The 19588-nt window shown below is 41.8% G+C and overlaps 1 pseudogene across 1 annotated transcript in view; it reads left to right on the plus strand.

Annotated features, from left to right (window-relative positions):
- The window catches only part of LOC311247313 (WW domain-containing adapter protein with coiled-coil-like), a 50517-nt pseudogene that overhangs the window by 18848 nt on the left and 12081 nt on the right, over positions 1–19588 (plus strand). The window contains exons 4-5 of the transcript in view: positions 6826–6950; positions 8609–8833. The product of the transcript in view is annotated as a WW domain-containing adapter protein with coiled-coil-like (transcript). The remainder of the gene's footprint in view (positions 1–6825; positions 6951–8608; positions 8834–19588) is intronic.

Here is a 19588-nt window from a genome sequence, read left to right on the forward strand (position 1 = left end):
GTTACCATATAATATACAATACTATGCAGTGTACTAATGTACAGTACTATATAGTGCAAAGCAGAAATGGGATGAGGTACAATTTAGGTACAATTTACAGTAAGGTGTACGAGTTGTAGTGCAATCCTTCATCAATAAATATAAAGTGTGGGGAGTGGGTGCTACAGTGTGTTTGTTTAAAGTGAGTGTGTGCTATAAAGTGTGTGGAGTGGGTGCTACAGTGTGTTTGTTTAAAGTGAGTGTGTGCGTGTGGATGTGTGTGCTATGTGCGTTTGATGGTTGTTGTTGTGTAGTGTTCATTGTTCGTTTAGCAGCCTGATGGCCTGGGGATAGAAGCTTCTTCTGAGTCTTTCTGTGCTCGCCTTGAGACTCCGGTATCGCTTGCCTGACCGCAGCAGTTCAAAGAGGCAGTTGTTCGGGTGACTGGAGTCTTTAATGATTCTCTTAGCCTTGCCCCTGCAATGCTTGTTGTAAATGTTCTGGAGGGTGGGGAGCCCCCCTCCAATTGTGCGTTCGGCTGAACGTGTCACTCTTTGTAGTCTGCTTCGGTCTTGTGCAGTGCTATTCCCAAACCAGGAGGTGATGTTGCCAGTCAGGATGCTCTCTATTGTACATGAGTAGAAGTTCTTAAGGATCTTCTGACTGACTTGGAACTTCCTTAGGCGCCTGAGGAAGTAGAGGCGTTGTCGTGCCTTCTTCACAACACTGTCAATGTGTGTGGTCCATGTCAAGTCCTCGGATATGTAGGCTCCGAGGTACTTAAAGCTGTTGACTCTCTCCACCGGTGCCCCGTCGATGCTGAGGGGGCTGTAGTCCTTGACCCCCGACCTCCTGAAGTCCACAATCATCTCCTTTGTTTTGCTGACGTTCAGGGAGAGGCTGTTTTCCTGGCACCATCCCGCCAGGACCTTGACCTCTTCCAGGTAGGCCCTCTCGTCGTTGGCAGAGATCAGGCCCACCACCACTGTGTCGTCAGCAAATTTGATGATTGTATTGCTACTCCGCTGAGCCACACAGTCGTGTGTGTACAGGGAGTAGAGGAGGGGACTCAGAACACAGCCCTGGGGGGCCCCTATGTTGAGGGTGATGGATGAGGAGGTGCAGTTGCCTGCTCTCACCACCTGGGGTCTGCCCGTCAGGAAGTCCAAGACCCACTGGCAGAGGTCATAGTTCAAGCCCAGGTCCCTGAGCTTGGCTATGAGTATGGAGGGGACTATGGTATTGAATGCCGAGCTGTAGTCTATGAATAGCATTCTCACATAGTTCCCCTGCCTCTTGTCCAGGTGTGATGCTGCTGTGTGCAGCACATGGGCTATGGCTAATTAAATGTTTGCTATGTAGGCCCAAGCCATGTAGCTAAGTGCTAACTAAATGTTTGCTATGTAGGCCCAAGCCATGTAGCTAAGTGCTAACTAAATGTTTGCTAAATGAGTTATTATTGCAGAAGGACTTAATGTGTTTTGTAGGTTAAGTTCATTTGGTTAACAATATTGCAAAGACATGTGACACTAAGAGACAAGTAGAAATAATATGGATGTATGTTGTTATTGTTTGATCTGTGATTTATTGTATTTCATGTATGTGTTTCACAGTTCTCACGGTCCGGATTTGAAATAAATCCCACCAGTACTATAAAGAACGTGTTTCTGTCATCATTGCATAAGAGGGAATTACAACTACTGCGATTTTAAAATAATATGATTGTGACAGAGTGGTTCTGTCACTGACGCCGGGGCAGCACGCACGCACACATGCACACAACATTCGCTCATAATCTACATTCATACATGATCAAACATGCATACATATCCATTAGTCTAGGCATACATGCATTTATACATACATTTATATATCCATTCATACATACATTTATTTATTGTTGTTGTGGTGTGTATATATATTTATTTGTTGTGATGTGTATATATATTTATTTATTGGGTTGTGTATATGTATTTATTATTATTATTGATGTATTGGTATTGGAGGTTGTTTTTGTATAATGTGTAGGAAACTGCAATCCATTTTATGTGTAGCACCTGTATAGTTTGTGTTAATGAATTATGTGTGGCACCTGTGGAGGGGAGAGGGCAGGTGTCATGAGGGCTGCGTGCCCAAGGTTCTGGGTTCTTGCCCTGCACCAGTTGCAACGTAGGTGACTGAGGGAAGTGCCGTATGTGTCTGTTAGTCTGTTTGTCTCTGTGTCGGGGCTTCACCAGACAAAGGTTGCTAAAGATGAGTAACTAGGGAAGTGCCGCGCAGTAAGTGTCGTCTATCAATATGACGTTATTGTGGAGCGCATATGATAGACCAGGTAGTATAGGTTTTGTTATTTTATTAGTTTGTTTAAGTCACGTATTATTGAAATGTCACCTCTGCACCTGGAAGGCTGGAAAATAAAGACAACACCAAGACCATTTTCCCGACTACGCCATTGTTTGTGTGATTTCGGAGGGGAGAGGAGTAGAACCCTGTCACAATGATACAATACATATGATCAGAACTGTGACGGGTACAACTCTGGCTTGGATTGGTTTTTACTGGCTTTTGGAGTTGAATGGGACACATTGCTGTGTGGATTTGTGCCTTGTATTAATGATATAACATAACACTTAACATTATCAAGCTTAATAATAAATAAATAATAATAATGCAGGACCTGTTGCAGAGGTCTTTATTCGGCATGCAACGACACTCAATGTTTTTAGCGGTACACACAGCGGTTAGTTTTTAGCACACACACCGGAACACACACGCATGCATTGTCTCTTTAGAATCGCCGATGCTATTTGTCTCTGCGATTAACCCATCCCGTCGTCCTTCCCCCCCCAAGGGCAGCCGGGAGCAGACAGGCGTCAACGTGAGCCGCGCCAGGGGACCAATCCAAGTGCTCCTGTCCGTCTTCGTCAAGGACGCCACAGCGTTAGCGATCTGTTGTTGTGCATGTTTTTCCATTGGGTTTATCTTATCGGGGGGGAAACCCTTGCGAGCACAGGGAGAACATGCAAACTGATATCACTATCGGAGTTGGACTTTCAGCCCACTGATGAAAGCCTTTGCCTATGCAGCATTACCAAGTATTATGAACTAGGTGTCTGTGGCGACATTCATGGGAAAGATCTTGCTTTAAATATGTAAATAAAGTAATAATTGACCACAGGGAAAAAGGTAAGTAATAATTGACCACAGGGAAAAAGGCATGTTGTGTTATGTAACGTGTTACGTGAGAACAATGAACACTACACAACAACAACCACCAAACGCACATAGCACACACATCCACACGCACACACTCACTTTAAACAAACACACTGTAGCACCCACTCCACACACTTTATAGCACACACCCACTTTAAACAAACACACTGTAGCACCCACTCCCGACACTTTATATTTATTGATGAAGGATTGCACTACAACTCGTACACCTTACTGTAAATTGTACCTAAATTGTACCTCATCCCATTTCTGCTTTGCACTATATAGTACTGTACATTAGTACACTGCATAGTATATTATATGGTAACTCAGAACATTGTACATATGTCTATACCGAACACTGTGACCTCATTTTCTTCTTCTAAATTACATGCTATACTATGTTATTTGATACTAGGGCTGGGCGATATAACGATAACGATAAATATCGCGATATATTTTAATAATCGATATCGAATATCGAAATTTTAAAAAAAATCGAAAAATCGTTTTTTTTTTTTTTTTTTTACCTGCAACAGGGCAGTTTGGACAGAGACAGTGGACAGACTTGTCTTTCTTGCCTGCAACTTAAAGTAATGGCTTTGCTTGTCCAAATGACAATACTGACCAAATTCAGATTTCTTTTTCTCTTGTCCATTTATTTTGTTTGCTTTCTAATTTAAAATACATTTTGAAACCGTCTGTACACAGTAGGCTATGTGTGCTAGCAGAACTAGACTCCAGTCACGAGTCACAGTGCACATGTGCGGTGGTTTGTCCACCAAAAAAGCGCCAAAAGATCGAAAATAAACTAGCAGAGCCAGAACTGTTCAACTCCTCTGGAGCCACAGCCAGCAGAGAAGCCGGTTTACTTTAGCTTTTAAACCAGCTGCAGCCTGAGAACTGGAGTGTGAGGGGATGTAACACTAAAGATGGCGGCAATGACAAAGAATTGCTGCAAAAGAAACATACATCTGTTGTTAAAAAAAAAAAAAAAAAAATGTTTTTTTTCTTTTTTTTTAATTTTTTTTTATACTTATAACAATTCGATAATTATCGATATCGAGAAATAAAATAAAATTATTATCGTTATCGCGATATGATTTTTTTCCATATCGCCCAGCCCTATTTGATACTATCTTGTCTAGCACAGTCTCTGGAGCGTAACAGTAAGAAGCATTTTGTATGAAAGTATTCTGTACTTCTGTATGACAACTATTAAAGAAACTTGAAACTTATATAAGTTACATATAACGTAATATAATTACGTATTGTATTGAAAATGTACGATGTGTACGTATTATAAATAAGTACATATTACATACTCATAGTATTGCTGTGTGTGTATCAGGGTGGCTGGGGGGGTTAGTGTAGTAGTGAGAGCACTCGTCCGTGACCGCAGCAGTGTTTCCTCTAGGATTTGTTTCAGGGGGGGTGGTAGGCCCCCCGGAAACTACTAGTGTCGTCACAGGGTGTCACGGGTACGTGGTGTCAACTGTGTCGTCATAGATGCACGCAGTAAGGCGGCTGTTAGTATCGGTGCATTTCTCTACACAGAGCTGAAATTAAACTATTGCACATAAATTAGGTAAATAAATATTAACAATATTTACAACATATAAATTACCTTATTTTTCAATTCAGTTCAATTCAACTGCCAGTGCAGTGCAACAATTAAATAATAATTAAATAGTTAAATAATACAAAATAATCATTTAAATTAAATTCAGACATTTAAAAAAATAATGTAATTTCTTTCAAAGAGATGTCCTTTAAATCTTCATGCCTCTCCCCATCTCTGGCTGACATCACCATTGTGATACATAATGGTTAGGCCTTTGTGTTTTCCTCAGTGAGGGATTCTCTTTTGTCAGTCAGCAGCGTTTTGTACTTGCTGAAGCTTCTCTCTGTATAATTATTTTCAAAGTTTAAATATCACGTATAAAAAGATCCACCGCACAGAGAAACAAAGCAGACGGTGGTATGGCATTTCCAGATTTCCACCACTATTTTAAGGCATACACTTTAAGACCACTGACAACATGGTTTGATCCCCAAGCATCAGTATCCTGGAGAAATTTTGAAGAAAATATAGTAGCTCCACATAGGCTGAAGGACATAGTGTACACCAAATTATCAATTAAGCAATGCGAACGGAAATTTGGCCCCATAATCACTCATGCAATCCGGATATGGCGTGAAACACAAAAAAAAGACTCTATCCCACATACATGGCATAATCATACTCCCTTATTCAATAACAATGCACTCTTGATTGGAAAACAACCTATAAGATTCCCTAGATGGGAAAAGCAAGGCATACACACATTAGGAGACGTTTTCAACAAACAGGGTTTTTGTAGTTTTGATGAGATATGCAAAAAATGTAATCTCACCAAGTCCTCATATTATTTTTACGCACAGTTATTGGCATGTTTGAAGGCTCACGGTGTTCCATTAAGGATACCAATTGTACACCACAGATACCACAAATTCTTCTATGAAAGAGAGACATCGAGAGGTTTTGTTTCAGATTTTTATCATCAATTACTAACGGCCTCGTATGAAACCCTACATCTAGACTCAGTCTGGAGGAGGGATATACCAGACCTGGAGATAGACTTTGACTGGCAAGAAGCCTGGGCAAATGTACGCCTTGCATCAAGGAACCCGGACCATCAACAAATCAATCTTAACTATATTCACAGGACATACTTAACTCCTATAAGACTGAACAAAATGGGTCTTAAACAAGACTCCAAATGCTCCTTATGTACAAATGGGGATGAAGGGACATTTATGCACATGTACTGGGACTGCCCACCAGTTAAGATATTTTGGAAAGAAGTGACCCAGCAATTGTCAAATCTCTTAACTCTGGATATACCTGTACACCCCTCTGTATTACTGCTGAATGATATCTTTGAGCATGCAGTACCTCCACAGCTAAAGAGATTGGTTTTATCCGGTATCACAGTGGCTAAAAAGCTGATAGCATCACGATGGTTTCAACCGGAAAAAATGTGCCGTAAGGTCTGGATTCTTACATATCTCGATGTGATTTATCAAGAAATATCAACAGCTAGAATTTTGGGTCTCAATGAATCCAAAATGGCAATGTGGTTAGAAGTGGTGGAGAGAATAAAAGCCAGCATATAATGGTAGTGTCTGGTTAGGAACAAATTATAATGGTTGGATTATCCAATGGGGGGTCCGGGAGAGGGGGGTACGAGCTGGAGCATATGTGTATTTGTATATCCTATTGTGTGTTGTCATGTTTGTTTATGTGTTTGTTTAAAAAATAATAAAAAAATAAAATACAAAAAAAAAAAAAAAGTTTAAATATCAACATTATCTGGCCATCCTCAGTAAATACTATCAAACTCCTCTGACCTCATCTGGTCTTTCAAAAGACCAGAGTTGAGGCGGGCAGGCATGCGGGCGCACGCGCGCACACACAGAGAAAGGGAGAATGGCTTATATGGTGTGGCAGACCGGCTGGCGTGGCGTTTACTGCAGTAGCACCCGTGCTATAGCCTGTGTGTGAGAAAAGAAAATTGCGTGTGAAGTGAATCGATGGGCCACGCTATTCTGTGGGATGCCTGGGAGATCTATTCCCCCTCAACTTAGACGAGGAAGACCGGCCCATGCCGCCTGCCTTGGCTGGGCGGTTCGGGAGCGCCCAACTCGAAGACGTGAACCTCACCACCGCCCTACAACATGTGACCATGGTGGACGGCCAGCCCATAAACGGGGTAAGACAAGTCATGTTCCCACATTTTGCAATTAAGAACAAACTATTGGGCGCACCACGTACAGCGCTGAGGTGTAATGCGGCCGTCCCGAGTTCGACTCCTGGACGCAGCGGCTAGGGCTGGGCGATATAACGATAAATATCGCGATATATTTTAATAATCGATATCGAATATCGAAATTTAAATAAAATCGTTTTTTTTTTTTTTTTTTTTTTTACCTGCAACAGGGCAGTTTTAAAACCAGAGACAGTGGACAGACTTGTCTTTCTTGCCTGCAACTTAAAGTAATGGCTTTGCTTGTCCAAATGACAATACTGACCAAATTCAGATTTCTTTTTCTCTTGTCCATTTATTTTGTTTGCTTTCTAATTTAAAATATATTTTGAAACCGTCTGTACACAGTAGGCTATGTGTGCTAGCAGAACTAGACTCCAGTCACGAGTCACAGTGCACATGTGCGGTGGTTTGTCCACCAAAAAAGCGCCAAAAGATCGAAAATAAACTAGCAGAGCCAGAACTGTTCAACTCCTCTGGAGCCACAGCCAGCGGAGAAGCCAGTTTACTTTAGCTTTTAAACCAGCTGCAGCCTGAGAACTGGAGTGTGAGGGGATGTAACACTAAAGATGGCGGCAATGACAAAGAATTGCTGCAAAATAAACATACATCTGTTGTTAAAAAAAAAAAAAAAAAAAATTATATACTTATAACAATTCGATAATTATTGATATCGAGAAATAAAATAAAATTATCATATCGTTATCGCGATATGATTTTTTTCCATATCGCCCAGCCCTAGCAGCGGCCTTTGCCGAATGTCTTTCCCCGTCTATCTCTAGGGATGGGTACCTTTCACATTTGAATCGATACCGGTACCCAACGGTAAATCTTTTCGGTACATTAGTCTCAAAAAAATTTATTTACCTACCTCAGTTGTGAAAAAAAAATCCAAACTTCAAATAACTACAATTTTGACCGTTTTCGGCTTGCTGCTCCGACTGTTTTGTTGTTGAATCAAGTCAAATCCTAGGTAAGCATATATTGTGCGTGTGAACGTTGACATGAAAAGAAAAAAGGTAAAAAAAAAAAAAAAAAAACTGTATGTCACTTGAATCGATACTCGGTAGTACCGACGTGTTTCGGTTCGGTACCTCAAAAGTACCAAATTCGGTACCCATCCCTATCTATCTCCCATTCTTCCTCTCTCTCTACCAGACTGCCCGGTAGCAAAAATCAATAAAAAAATCTACTAAAAACACAATAAAAAAAGGACATCAAGAAGGCGGTGGAAGACTACTGCCGCAGTTTCCCAGAGTGCCAGCAGGCGGCGCCAAGACCTCACGCGAGGAGCCCGTTAATTCCCCTCCCCATTATCTCCGTGCCTTTCAGCAGGATCGCAATGGACCTGGTGGGACCCCTACCAAAGAGCGGACGGGGATATCAGTATATCCTCATCATCCTTGACTACGCCACCAAGTACCCAGAAGCGATCCCACTGCGGACGATGGCCACGAAGGGAATTGATGATGCTGTTGTCCCGGGTCGGTCTGACTGATGAAATCTTGACCGACCAAGGCACTCCGTTCATGTCCCGGATAATGAAGAACCTGTGTCGCCTGATGAAGTTAAAACAGTTGAGAACTTCTGTGTATCATCCCCAGACAGACGGCTTGGTGGAACGGTTCAATCAAACCCTCAAGCAGATGATAAAGGCGATGGAAGCTGATGGACGGAACTGGGACCAGCTGCTCTCGTTTCTATTGTTTTCTATTAGGGAGGTTCCGCAAGCGTCTACCGGCTTCTCGCGCATCGAGCTGCTGTATGGCCGGAAGCCCAGAGGGATGTTGGACCACGCCATGGAGGCCTGGGAAAACTGGGGTGGAACGGTACACATTCGAACCGTACACCATTTGGCACAACCTCCACGGCTCGGGCGTGGGTGTATTGTTCGGTTCAGGGGATGCGCAAAAAAAGAAAAATAAACTTCATTTGGCATGGAGGCGAGAGATGGTGACGTGCTGGATGCTGGCAGCAGCAGCAGGTGCTAGTCAGTTTGTGGAAATGGCAAGCGCAATATAAATCAATCTTCATTACGACTTTACAAACATAGCCATTAACATTACATAGGCCTACACGCATCTTGCCATAACGTTAGCACGGTTTGTGACGCAACAAGTACACTGCACGTTTAACTATGGTAGCCCGCCAGCTCTAATACAGCCAAACGAAATGTTACCGTAGCTACTAGCTAGCAGAGGAGAAAATGGGAGTCTGAGAGGCGGGGTGTTGAAAGACAATGATAGGCGTTTATTCAACATCCAAGAAGGCTAACATACAACTGTGTTTGCTAACTCCAACCGGGACTATTGCCACTTTTCCACTGCATGTTATCAACTCGATTCGAGTCGAGAAGGTCCGAAGGTACCACACGCTAAATTGTCCGTGCGGACCCGCCAACCAATAGACAGTTCTAACTCACCGAATTACGTAAATCCACCAGTTTCACAATAATTACTGTGTTGCACTCAATATTTAAATAATGTTAGTCTAAATAAATGTAGACAGACAAAGTACGTATTTTTTAAATAGAATGAACAGAGCAGTGTTGTTTTGAAACAGTACAGTGTGTTAGTTTGATTTATGCTGCATTTTATATTGATGGCCTTCTAATTTGTTTGTTTATTTTAAATAACAGTGACACTTTTCCTTTTGATAAGAAATCCAGCCATATTCCTTTCATTGTATTTCAAATAATGCACTTTAATTTCAAGCGGAAAACGAATCTTTCCATTAACACATTGAATGCCACGACCCTTCCGGGAAGTGCATAGGCCATGCCACCCATTAACCCCATGTAATCGCTCACCTTGTTTGTAGAGCTAAACCTATATTTTATATTATAGCTATGGATCTAATAACGCTGTCGATTGTCAGTGGGTTTCTTCCGGTCAACAAAAAACAGATAATTTTTTTCATTCATACTTTTCCGTTTTATACCGTGGTGAATATGAGTATAGTTGTAGAGTGATCCTGTGTAATCCCAGGGAACTCCGTCAAACAGCCCTTTAGTGAAATCCACTAAACACGTTGCCATTTCTCGCCTGATTATCGAATCATCCTGAAATCAACGCTAGATTATGGGTATTATGTTTCATCATGCATGCACGAAAGGGGATGGGGGAAAACCGGCCCTCCGTGCTCTGACCGCAGCCAACACACACACAGATCAACACGGATCAACGCAAGATTGATAATATATAGTCCTTACCTTGTATATGATGTACTGCAAAAAGAATAATCCAATTATCTGATAGCCATTCCAAATACTGGTCACGGTAGTGTGTCCCACGTTTACCACCAAAGAAAATGAACGGGCTGGCGGTGTAGCCTCGTCGATGCATCGTTATGAGCGTTTGCCTTGCTGGAGTGTTTAGACCCCGCCTGCGCGCTGCAGCTCGGCCAGGAAAACAAACCACATAGTTTCAAATGGAGTGCAATAGCGGCCGCAAGGCGGTAGGCGACGGTATCGCACCGTTGCGGTCTCAGACAGAGTGCAACACAGTCCTACACCATAGCAGGATAAATTATGGAAATAGCGAATAAAAGAAATAACGATCATAATAACGAGTATACTCGTTGTTGGCGGCCAACGATTGATGGGCTATAACGAGTTAACTCGTTCTTGGCGGCCATTGTGTTCAGTCTTTGTGTGCCAAACATTATTTAATTAAGGCAAACCGCTGTAAACCTTTTTCTTTTTTTTTTCAAATACATGAGAAGCATGTTTACATTTTTGGAGTGTTACATTTATTTTTTTTACAAAAAAAATACACGATTTTGTGAACCTTTCCACCCCGAGCCGTCACCCAACTGAATCATGGTGGAACATGTCGAGGAGGTGAGAGAATGGCTACTATTTGGCCCATGGTTAGGGAACACATGGCGGCCGCCCAAAGAGTATAAGCAAGGGTGTACAACCGGGGAGCGTCCCCACCTCCGAGTGCAAGTTCCTGGCAAAGTGGATTGGACCCTATGAGGCCATGGAAAAAGTGGGCGAGGTCAACTATAGAGTGGAGAGCCGGGGCGAAGACATCCGACCAAGGAATACCACGTAAACTGGCTGAATAAATGGGTGGCCCGCGATGTGTTTTTCTCTCTCCCGTCCTCCAGTTACAGCGAAACCGGAACCGGCCACAGTACCGATAGGCGAGCAGCTGACACTAGGGCTGGGCGATAAAACGATAACTATCGCAATATATTTTTCCTCGTCGATATGAAACGTGGCCGATAATAAATCGATAATAAATTTTTTATATAAATAAATAAAAATGTGTATTGTGACCTGCAACAGGGCAGCTTTAAAACCAGAGACGGTGGACAGACTTGTCTTTCTTGCCTGCAACTTAAAGTAATGGCTTTGCTTGTCCAAATGACAATACTGACCAAAGAGATTTATCTCTTGTCCATTTATTTGGTTTGCTTTCTAATTTAAAATACAGTTTGAAACCGTCAAACCGTATGTGTGCTAGCAGAGCTAGTCTCCAGTCGTGAGTCATGGTCCACGTGTTGGTGGTTTGTCCACCAAAAAAGCGCCAAAAGATAGAAAAGAAACTAGCAGAGCCAGAACAGCCACTTTTTTTTGGTACTTTCGCTTTCAAACATGGGACCTGTTCCTCGTACCTGGCTAACTGAGTTAGCCGGATAATTTTCAGGATAACTTGACTTAAGCTAGACATTTCCGTTCCCCCGACGTCGGATTTTCTAAATCACTATGGCAACAGATCAGAAAGTTTGAACCTGCTCCGGCGCAGGGTTAAGTTCAGTTAGCTGGATAAACTGGCCACGCCCTCGCAAAGAAATGCCAGCTCTCCTCACAGATTCCATTATACCATTCTGAATTATGTTTGTGTGCTTTGTTTTTCTAGAGGGGGCTTTTGAAATGTAAAATAATAGACCTAAAATTCTGATAATAAATCATATTCAGCCTATGGATTTATGGTCCTAAATAATGCACGTCATAGTTATACGGATACGGCGCTCGCATGCAAATGTGAATCCCGCGGGATATTTTTAATTAATGAAACCTATCGGGTTTGGCTCTGATTAGTTTCATATTCTTCGCTGTGGATGTATTTGCTTAACGGAGCGCCCGAAGTGTCTTTATGCGTGGACCGTGGATATGAATTACGAGGAATCTGAATCTGTGGATTGTTGAATTGTATCACTGTCACTCACACGTTATTGTGATATTGTAACTGGGATTAAAATGTCTGAGGAGATATGCTGTCTGACGGATTTGATGACGTGGACGTGACTTGAGAAATTGAATGAGCCTTTGACGTTTTGATGAATGAATTTGAGAAAATGCATTTATCTGTTCAAGCACTGTTATCTGATGATGAACATGAGGTGTCACTGGTATAAACCAAAGGTTAATCAATTCAATGCATGTATGGATGATGTCCGAAACAGATTAAAACCTGATTAATAGTGAAACCGTATAGCCTTCCTCCAAGCCTCTCTGACACGTTATTTCGGGGGTCGCGCCTTGAAAACTTTGGGAACCATGTATTTATATATAAAGTACATGATACCTAAGCCGAGCGCATACAGTACAGATATCCTCATAAGTATCTATTAATTCATATCAATTAGATACTCTTTGGGCTTGTTTTTATCTACTTATTCTGAAATAGTTGAACTAATTATTTTCGCTAGCAAGATCTCATTCGATTATTCATTCCATTAAGCTACTGCCAGCAGGAAATTTTTTTTCCCCTTGTTAGATTTCGATCAATCAGCCAGTATCACCTCTGTATCTGTTGGCTCGTGTAGTTTCTGCGTTGTGTTTATTTCTCAGACGTCTCATAATGGCTGTACAATCTTTGTCATCCCCCTTTAATGCAATCCTTAATCATAATAACTCGACACTTGACAGACGCGATACCTTTCTCCGACAAACGTTGTTTATTACATAAACAAAAGCCTTGAATGTTACCCATCGTATTGTCCTTGAAAAGTCTTTGATGGAAACTACATTCATTATTCTAATGATCTCTCCTTTCACCCCACTGGGTGATCACCGCGGCCTGGCTGTTATTACAAAAGCCTTCTCTGTGTGTTTGCCACGTCAGTCCTCCCCCACCCCCCCTTTCCCCGCGACTATCGTCTACCAGTCTCTGATCAAGCTTCCTCTCTTCAGTGGTTCGTATTCAGTCTAACTGCACCCGGAAGAAAACTCACATTATATTATCTTCGCCATAGCAACGACAGGCCCGCCCCTCTTCTTGTTGCCATGTGCGCTGTCATGGCAACTGCTGTTCAACCTTCACACACATTAAACGTCTGTTTCTAGTGGTGTCAAACTCTCTCTCTGACCATTCTGCTAATGCAATCCTTATCAAGATGACGAATGACCTTGGAGCTCCCACCCTGCTCGCTGTGGAGACACACTGCCTGCAAACACACTCTCTTCTCGTCTGTGTTGCTCTCAGATGGCTATAAGCAGTGCTGTCATTAGGGATGGGTACCGAATTCGGTACTTTTGAGGTACCGAACCGAAACACGTCGGTACTACCGAGTATCGAATCAAGTGAGAAACCAAAAAAAAATAAAAAAATATTAATTCTTTTTTTTTACTTTTTTTCTTTTTTTTTTTCATGTCAACGTTCACACGCACAATATATGCTTACCTAGGATTTGACTTGATTCAACAACAAAGCAGTCGGAGCAATGACAAGCCGAAAACTGTCGAAATTGTAGTTATTTGAAGTTTGGATTTTTTTTTTTTTGACTGAGGTAGGTAAATTAAATTTCTTGAGACTAAAGTACCGAAAAAAGGTACCGTTGGGTACCGGTATCGATTCACAGGTACCGGTACCGGTTCAAATGTGAAAGGTACCCATCCCTAGCTGTCATACACCAATACATATACCTTTTGTTTACACTGAAAAACCTTGAGATCCTTCACCCTTCTTTTTCCATTTTTCTCCCCTCCCAATGTTAGTCGTTATGCCAATTCCCAATCCCCTTCCTGGTTGTTACGCACTCTACCCCCTACCGTCGGTCTGGGAGTGCGGAGACTATCACATGCTTCCTCCGACACATGTGTACCCAGCCCATCACTTATTTTCACCCGGCAGCGCGGACTCTCACCGAGAGAGTGTAACGTGTGGAAGGTCACACTACCCAGGGTTCGAAATTAACGGGGGCTTGGGGCATAATGCCCTTGAAAATGGACAAAATGCCATTGAAAATCAGTTAAGGGGGGCACTTAATGCCCCCGACAGTTTACTAATTATATATATATTTATCCGGTAATGGAGCGTCTGTGTATCGTACGGTTCAGATGACGCGCAAATAAAAAAAATCATTTGGCGGAGCCGGTGTTCTGCACTGGCTGCAGGCAGCAGCAGCAGCAGCACTGCAGCCCAATAGGGTCCAGCTGCAGCCAGGTGCTAGTCAGTTTGTGTAAAAATGGCACGCACAATATAAATCAATCTTCATTACGACTTTAAAAACATAGCCATTAACATTACATAGGCATACACACATCTTGCCATAGCGTTAGCAGTTTGTACAAAACAACGCACGTTTTAACTATGGTAGCCCGACGCAGCCCGCAAGCTAATACTGTACAGTCAATGAAATGTCACCGTAGCTACTACTAGCTACTGTAGCAGAGGAGGAAATGGGAGTCTGAGAGGCGGGGTGTTTAAAGACAATGATAGGCGTTTATTCAACATCCAAGAAGGCTAACATACAACTGTGTTTTACTAACTCCAACCGGGACTATTACCGCTGTCCCACTGCATGTTGATGTTATGAACTCCTCCTAACGTTACCGGAGCTGAAGGTGCCACACGCTAAAATGTCCGTAGGGACCCGCGCCAACCCATAGATAGTTCCAACTCACCGAATTACGTAATCCACCACAGTTGCACTCAATATTTAAATAATGTTAGTCTAAATAAATGTAGACAGAAACATAATAATTTCAAGCAGAAAACGAACTTTCCATTAAGAACTGACAATCAGGGAATTTAAACATGGTTGACATTGTTTTTGTGTGTTTATATTAAAGAAAGGAAAGTCTAGTGCTGGCTGAGCATATTGTTTGTTTGCACTAAGTTAATACTTTGACAATATATTTTTCAGTCAGTTCGGTCTTTGTGTGCCAAACATTATTTAAGGCTGTAAACACTGTAAACCTTTTATTTTATTTTTAATAAATGAGAAGCATGTTTAGATTTGAGTGTTAAATTTTTTTTTAATACAAATTAACGTATATCGAACTGAAAACCGTGACCCCAAAATCGTGATACGAACCAAACCGTCCATTTTGTGAACCGTCCCACCCCTACCGTTTATCATAAAAATTCAGTGCCCCCGAAATACAAAAAAAGCCCCCGAAAATCAATTAAGGGGGGCAAAAAAAGCCCTTGAAAAAAAATGTTAATTTCTAACCCTGACACTACCTCTCTTAGATCCTTCCCTCGCTGTGCAGGCGCCCCGACCAAACTGTAGGAGTCGCTGTCCACAACGACCCAGACCCACCCACCGGCTTCCCTCCCGCTGACTCCGCCAATAGAGCCAGTATGACGGCCGGCCAAGCCGGAAGCAACGCTGACAGCTGGATTCGATACCAGTGTCTCTTGCGTTGGTGACGAGCGCAGGCACATTTAAAGAAATATAATCTGATTGATTGGGGTAATGAGGGATTTAAAATTTGCCTATAGATAGATTATGCATTTAACTTGTCGGCGAGGCTATTGAGCCGTACTGTATTGTACCCATTCTGCAATCTGTTAATAAAGTTTTCAATCAATCAATCAATCAATGCCGTTAGAGAATCAGGATTTCTGCAATCGACACCTGCTGTCTTTTCAGGTGACAATTATCCTGAGTATCAAGTCTGGTTCGAATTAACAAGACTGAATCAGTGTTCGAGGAAAGCCTGGATTCAAACATCGGGTTAATTGAATCTGGATAATGGGACTTTTGATCGACTTAGTTGAACCAGGTATGGGGTATAGGGGCCAGAGCCTAATAACTGGAGTGGGAGGGGCTGTAACACTACAAATGGCGGCAACGACAAAGAATTGCTGCAAAATAAACATACATTTGTTGTTTAAATAAAATTATAAAGAAAACATTTTTTTTTAATACTAATAAACTAACCTTTATTAGGGAAATGCGAGCGGGAGGCTACCTTCAATCAAACTCGATAAAAAAAAGCAGTGCAACAACCAATGGCTGTTCAAGAGGTGATTTGACATGCTAGCTGTCATAGGGGTGTGCAAAAAAGTTTGAAAGATTTGAAAAGCAAAGTTTGAATACAATTTTTTTTTAAATGTGTGCCAATGAAAATGCTGCCGCGTGCCTACCTAGTGTTGCCGACCCCTGCTATAGGCTGCTACACTACTAGGTATACACTAGTGGTGGGGGGAAATATCGATACGTAGTAGTATCGCGATACTTTGCATGGCAATACTGTAGGGGTGGACGGTATAAACGGTATAAACAGTATGAATTTGCTCTACGGTATGGATTTTGACTATACCTTGTAACCGGTAGAGCAGTTCTAAAATAGCAATGACGTCATGTAACCACAGCGCGACTATTTCACTCGCATTTGCCTCTAAAAATAGATAGAATTAGTCATAGATAATAGATATGTGCAAACTGGAAAAAGTTATTTAGGAGGCTTCGCGCAGTGGGCGTGTCAACACGCAATTGTCATTTCATAATAAACACATATCACCGAAGTTTCAATTTCAGTTCCTGGCATTTTTAACCAGTGGAGAAAGGTAAGATATTTCCCTATCGTTTTTCTTATATGAATTATTCTACGTTAATAAAACATACCTGGTGATCAACTACAGTTTGCTGTGAACATTATGATGTGTAGTGTTCTGACGGCTGGGCAGCGCGAGCTGGATGTTGGATTTTGCGAGAAGCATATGCAGCTGCAGAGCCGCAGAATCCACCATAACCCACCCATCTGTACCGGCACCGTGCAGTACTCCAATTCAGCCATTGGCAATTCAGCTGTTGGGTGGGGGGCGCTGTTGAGCGGTCCCCAGATAGAGCCTTAAAACAGCTGAATCTGCTGCTCTGCAGCGACATACTCTTTGCAAATAAGTCGTTGCGAGGTGGAGAGAGTCATCACGCAAACCCACGATAATGTTGCCGTCTCTCTCTGCCAAATTTCTCAGTTCTTCGCTTGATATAATTAATACAAATGTCCAATATAACGGAATTCGTTAGCTCATAAAAATGTGATTATAACAGACTGCTGTTTATTAATGTCGGGCGACTGCCCACAGACACCCATTTGATTTAAAGTCGGCAGCAGCACGGAGTCTCGGGACTTATTTTATTTGGAATATAATGACTGTATACGCAAAAGTAGCCTAGTTTTAAGTAAAAATATTATAAATCTACATGCCTTGAGGATGTCATTTATATAGCCTGCCTATCAGGCAAAAAAAATTATTCGAACGGAAACACTGATAACGTGATATATACCGTTACCGTCTATGCTTCAAATTATACAGTGATATAAATTTTAGACCATACCGTCCACCCCTACAATACTGTATCGATACAGGGACGCCAAGTATCGATATTTAATTATTTATTTATTTATAAAGATAATTAAAAAAAGATTATATATTTTTTTTTTTTTTTTGTATAAGGAAGTTGTATTGTTCATTTCAATACCTTTAATAGTACAATAGTCCACAGACACGTGTGCATTCAGTTAAGTTGGAATATGACTGTAATACAAACAGTTCAGTTTGTCAGGTACATGCAACACAGATTACAGTGTTTACATCTGTCTGCTTGAGAAAATACCATGTTCTGCAATAAAAATGATTGAAGTGAGATGAACAGACTGAACTTTATTTTTATTAGATAAAACATGTTGACAGTTTTACTTTGCAGTTGAAAAAAGGTAATAAATCGCAATATAAATATCGCAATACTCAGCATATCGCAATATATTTAGTAACGCAATAATATCGTATCTCGACTCAAGTATCGTGATAGTATCATATCGTGAGGCCTCTGGTGATTCCCACCCCTAGTATACACACTATAGGCTACACTACTAGGTATACACTATATAGGCTACACTACTAGTAGGGGTGGGAATAGGGCTGTCGCGATAACCGCATCACCGCAATCCCGCGGTGTTGTCAAGTCGCGGGTGTAGAACAGACAACCGCGACAACTGCGGGTAAAATAAAAGGGGCGTCATCATTTTTAACTTAATTTAATGACAAGGCGTCCGTTTTCCAGTAGCATGAGCTAACTTCACATTTCCATACAGTTTACAACTCACAGATGAAATCAGGATTTATTTTCATATCCCGGACTCGAGCCCCCAATGTATACCTTTTCCTGTATTAATCTGAGCCGTAGTAGAGTACAGGGGAGCAGGGCCGAAGTGCCGGTCAAGTAACGTGCTTGTTATAACTAGCCGGACTTCGGGGTAATTCCCTCTGTAAAGTGGTGACAGTAAACCAGGAAACGGTTCTCTCAAGGACTGGGTGTTTATTTCCGTTTGCAGCTCTCTATTCTTCATGTTAGTGACTAACGTTACATGCAGATTGGGTGCTGCCTCTCTGCCGTGGTCCAGACGCTAGCTACTGGCTAGGCTAGCTATCTGTAGCATTGGCATGGTACAGACGCTAGCTGAATGATGAACAATGATGACACAAGTTGTGATATTTAACTAGCTATGTATGTGCATTCAAATTCACTAACATTAAAATAGTGATATAATAACGTTAGTTTTAAGTAAAAAGAAGGGCATATATCCCACAACGCATCGCTCTTAACACTTTCAGAGCCGGCCGTGTTTTACTTTTTACCCCCTTGAATGCCCACATCCACTCCAATGTTAACGTTAATATCGCCTAATCTATGTTTTAAAGTATGGCTGTGTCTAATCTGCCCGTCGCATTATCAATGACCTATTTCCAGTCAACATTGTCGAAGCAGATTGTTTTTTTATCGGTTAATTTCCGTTTCATAGCATTTAGAAAACCCCTTGTTTTCACGGAGAAAGAAATAGGTTTCCATGATAACCGCCTTTTACTGGAATATTCTAGAACGTTGTCATTGTTCGGCCTATTTATGAATCGTTTTCAAATAAACGCTAGATTATCGATAGTATATGTGTACGCATGCACGCTCGTGGCGCGCACTGAAAATCGCTTCTCCTATTTCCTGACGGCGCACAGTCAAACAGCCTATCAGAAAATGGGTCTGATTATCCTTAGACTGGTAACATAGATTCCTTACCTGAGATCAGATGGTATCCAAATGGGTTATTCCAATTCCTGATCGCCATTCGAAAAAATCGCTCCTTTTATTGATCGACCGTGTATACCAGGGCTGTACACTGCGACGAGATTATCGCAAATTGCCCCTTTAATTGGCCGTTGCGATTGGTAAATAATATTTGGGGGCGGGCTTGCGAGTAGTGATTTCAAGCCTTGCATTCGCATTTCACTCCTAAATGATCCAAGGCGTGTGATGACGCTGAGCACTCAGGTATGATCAGCGGGGAAAATCAACTGAGCACTCACTCTGATAGACTGGCTGACTGTCTGATTTAGCTATGAAGA

This window comes from Notolepis coatsorum (assembly GCF_963971535.1).
Source record: "Notolepis coatsorum genome assembly, chromosome: 20".
NCBI lineage: Eukaryota > Metazoa > Chordata > Actinopteri > Aulopiformes > Paralepididae > Notolepis > Notolepis coatsorum.